The sequence below is a fragment of the Olea europaea genome, chromosome 5, assembly GCF_002742605.1.
Source record: "Olea europaea var. sylvestris chromosome 5, O_europaea_v1, whole genome shotgun sequence".
NCBI lineage: Eukaryota > Viridiplantae > Streptophyta > Magnoliopsida > Lamiales > Oleaceae > Olea > Olea europaea.
In genome coordinates, this window is record NC_036241.1 from 4,752,485 (window position 1) to 4,757,398 (window position 4,914).

Genomic DNA, 4,914 nt, shown 5'->3' on the forward strand with positions numbered 1-4,914 from the left:
TCTAATTGGTAGGGGTCTTTCTTTTTTGGAATGAGGTCACTCTTGATAAAGATATGCCTCCCAACGTCTTTCAAAGCCTTCTTTAACCCCAAGGCTCTAGTGGTGGAAGACTTTAAGGGGTGGTACTAATGAACCCATGGTGTTGGAATTCGCCCTTCATTTGGGACACTTTAATCTCAATAACGAACTGAAAGTCATCTTGGTTTTGGTTGAGGAGTCATTGAAAGATTGTGGAGGGTGATGTGGTCCTAGAAATAACCTTGTTGACCAGTATCATGAGCATAATGAGAATCTTTTTGACATGAATCTCTATTAGTCATTTTTGGTTAACTGATTTATTGACTTGGTTTTTATGCAGCTGCAATCAACCGTTTTGAGCTCAAGCCACCTGAATGGGCCATTGTTAGAGCCATTTACGAGCTCTCCATTGAGAAGCAGTCGTTTAAGAACGTAGTTGTTAAGTGAACCCATTTCGTTAGTGTTACGATATATATATGTGTTCTTTTAAAATACGCAAGTGTACGATTTGTTAATAGGTAATAAAGTGGATGTGAGTTCAAGTATCATTCCGACAAAGATTGATTTAGTTCAATTTCAAGTATAGTGACCTTATCCGAAACAATGATAAAGTGATGATTTTGTTTACAACTAAATTATAACTAAAATTATCTGAGTATGCAATTATAACTAAATTAACTAGGCTTAGTGTAAATTATACTAAATGTAAGTTTTTGTGTTCTTATGAATGACGAGTGTATTTGGATCCTGAATCCCTTTATAGTAATCCCTTTTACATTTAGCTCTACAATTTGACAACACGACTTAATTATGAAGAATCAATGTCCCATTTTATTTAACAATCTCTTTCGAGTAAAGTTAAACATATTCTTATATATGACTCGACTATATTTTTATAATGGATGAGAGCATATAGGAATGCATAAATTTTTACAAACATTTAAAGATTCACATAGAGCATAGTAATATATTTTTATCCCCTGTTGAACCCTCTAATGATTAACACTATGTCGAGCTTATTTTCTTTTTTTCGAATGCATAAAAAAGGTCACAAAATTCATACAATTATTGGGCATAATAATTGTAAAGAAGAGATAATCATGTAAATCGTTCAATGATTAAATAGGTCTTTAATGTCAAATATATAAAACTAAATATTAAAAACTTATATTACAAGGTCCATTGTTCTCCTAATCGACATTACCCAAAATATGTCTTGAATTGGATCTAGACGTCTTGGAATTGTTCTCCTAATCGACATTGTTCTCCTTTTTAATTTCCCAAAAGCAGCCAAGTTTTTGTCCAATTAAAATTCCATCAGTAGTTGCCCTTGTATATCTAGTGTCTAATTAGAATCCAAGTGGTAGGTGAATTTTTGTTTAAATACAAGTCCATGCTAAGGCCCATTTAATTCCAATGCAATATTTCTCTCCAAAGTTTCATCTTTTTCGAATAATGAAATTTAGTCTTTTAGTTCATCTGTGCAGTCAATGTCATTCTAAATTCTACCTAGTCGAATTTGATTCTAAAATTATAGATTTTATTTGATTTTGTCCTTCTTCATTTTCAATTACTTAAAAACGGGTCCAATACTAAAAGAAAAGAAAATCGACCTAAGTTAAGTAGAAATCAACAATTTGACAATATAAAATCTTAGTAATGTGGCTTAGATAAGTGCACAAAATGTACTTATCAAACACTGCCAAACTAAAAATTTTGTTGGCCTTCAAACAAAACAAATCTTAGACATAAAACATACTACTATCTGAAACAAATTACAAATAACAGATTCGATGTTGAATTGCCTCCCATATTCCTCAAGTTCAAATTTAAGTAACATTTTAGAAAGATTTAAACAACATAAAAAATGAATCTTTGCTTATCCACACTCGACTTGGTGTGTATGTGTGGTTTGCCAATATTGAACTCACACCCATGCTAGAACACAACCAATCAAGCGTCGTTGATTTTTCATAATCTCAATCCTCTTGTGGTCAATTTTTCCTCACATCTCTCATGCAAAATTACTTCTTATGCTTTTCTCTCCAATCCCAAGGTATTTCTAGCACAAGTGAGTTCTTCATAATTATTAAAATGCATTTTTCCACACAAAGTGATCAGAATTAGGTACTTTATCCCTAGAAGGGAGATGGTATGTATTTCTTAAAGTCATATCGTCAATCTCTAAAGTTCAATTTGAAAGTCTTTATCCAACACATTACATTTTTGATAATCTAAATTCCTTTTTTCTCTTTCTTTTTCTGACATCTCAAGTGCAAACTTCACTCCATTAAGTTTTTTAAATGATACATGTAGCAAGTTTTGGGTTGATGACTTACTAGTTAGATGACTATAGGACACAAAGATTTTAGATATCAATTGTAAGCTTAATAACTCAAGTTAAAAAGGCTACGAAAAGAGATGGAAGATGTATGACTTTTAATTTTGATATGAGAATCTATTTTTTCATTCTTTTGACATCATATGTGCAAAACATTTTTCATTAAACTTTTTAAATGACCCTTGTAGCGATCTTTATGTTTATGACTCCCAAATCAAATGACTATAGGATACCAAGTTTTAAAGATCCCTTTTAGGCTTAATCTTTTGAGTCATAACAGTTACAAAAAAAAGTAAAAGATGTATATTCAAGTATCCTAATACTTAACCCATCCCAAACTTAAAAGATTACATTGTTCCCATTATAAGAGCAAAAATAATCAAAATAAAGGAGTAAGGATCAGAAACTCTTCGAGTAGACATGGATGAGCCGAAAGATCAGGCTGGTCTGATTGGTAAACATCATGACAATCACCACTTTTTCTTGTTGCTAGATTTTAATTTTTTTTCCAAGAATTTAAAATAAATATTAGTGATAGCATATAAAGTCTCAATATTTGCAATGAATTCATACTAAGAAAATTATAATCTTCTAACTTTTAGAAAAAACTGTCAACAGAGCGCCATTCCTGCAAAAACTCTATAGTTAGGAAAAGATAAGTTTTTCAAGATGTTTTGGAAACTAAAATCTAAGTGCAACCTTAAAAATACATATCACATCAATGCAAGCTTGATATAATGATAGGATGTTAGCGATGAGCCTAAATAAAAAGAGCTAAATAAGTAAACATGCATAAGTTACCAATATCCAACATCCAACATATACCTAATGCCCATCCACCGATTTGAAATCGATAACATCAAATATTATCCCAAAATTTCAAAAAAAAAAATAAAAAAGGACTTGAGCAAGGATGTACATTTGAGGCCTAATTGCGAATTGGGATGAGATGAAGTTATGGCCCTTCAACTCGAGAATCTAAGTGAACATATTAATTAGAGGATGTAAACTTGAGGCTTAATTGCAAATTAGGGGTTAAAATCACCTAGGGTTTGCACACATGTAATTTGGGGTTATGGGTGCAGTTGTTCGGGTAATTGGCTAAAACAATAATTGACTATGCTATGCGGTAGCATAGCGTTAATTGATGCGATCGTATAGTAGACTCTCTCAAGGCCAAAAAAATTCCCTATTAAATAGGTTGTGACAACATATCCTTATAGTACTATGCAGCCACATGACTACCAGAGGGAAGGATAATTGCATGTATTAAAAATTTGATCTTTCGACCATCTCCAACCCCTTGGATCTCGATTTTTGTGCCAAACAAGTTTGAATAAGTACAGTGAGTGTATGAAACATGGAAAAATTTTAAAACTCATTCATCTATCCGAAACCTCATTGTTTGGTCAAGTTTTTCCCCAAAATCTTGATTTTCCTCGACCACTCAAAATGGCTTTACATTGATCCCAAACTTTTCAAAAACACATTTAAAACTATATGGATCACGTATATGCCATAAAGTGGTTCCAAAATCACTTTCAAACTTAAAACCGTTTGTTGATCTAGTAATGTTTAAAAACACCTTTTCGCCTTAAATGTGATTTTCACACCAAATTAACTATGTAAAATTTCAACACCTCCAAACTCATGCACTACACCTTTAAACTTAGTTCAGATTGTACATCAACTCTTTGTGACCTAAATGGATGATAGATGAGCTAATACTACCAAAGCTATCAAAGACAAGAAAAATCGTAATCTAATGCATAAAATGGAATAAATATAAGGGAAGAAATATTGGGTTGCCTTCCGATAAGCGCTTATTTATAGTCTATAGCTCGACTCTAAGGTGGTTCACTCTAGTGTTGCAAGTTGAACGGTGGACTTTTCTTTTGAGAATCCTTCGCTCCAATATGGCTTAAACTACTCTCCATTGACTTTCAATGTTCCCTTGCTCTCATGAGTGATCTCAATAGCCCTATATGGAAACATCTTGGTAATTGCGTATGCACCTGATCACCTTGACCTCAATTTGCTCGAAAAAAGCTTGAGTCGGGAATTATATAGCAAGAGTTGTTGTCCAACCTCAAACTTCCACCTCTGAATATGCCATTTTTTTAGTCCGCTCTTTATACAATTTTGTATTCTTATACACTTCCAATACAAATTCATCCATCTCATTCAACTGAAGGAGTCTCCTTTCACCATTTGCCTTTAAATCAAAGTTTAAGCTCTTGACTGCCTAATATGCTCGATGCTCCAACTCAATTGATAAATGACAACCTTTCCAAAAAACTAAACGATAAGAAGACATGCTTATAGGAGTTTTGAATCTCAATTCTGTTGGCCCACAAGACATCGTCAAGCTTCTTTGATCAATATTTTTGCAAAGAAATAACCGTGACCTTAAGAATTCTTTTCAAATCCTTGTTGGAGATTTCAACCTACAATAAAAAAGCTCCACCTTAAGAATGCTATTTAGAGGCATCTCACTCCTTCCCGAGATATTTCTCGTGCACTGGCATAAATCACATCTCTTTACAAACTCATAA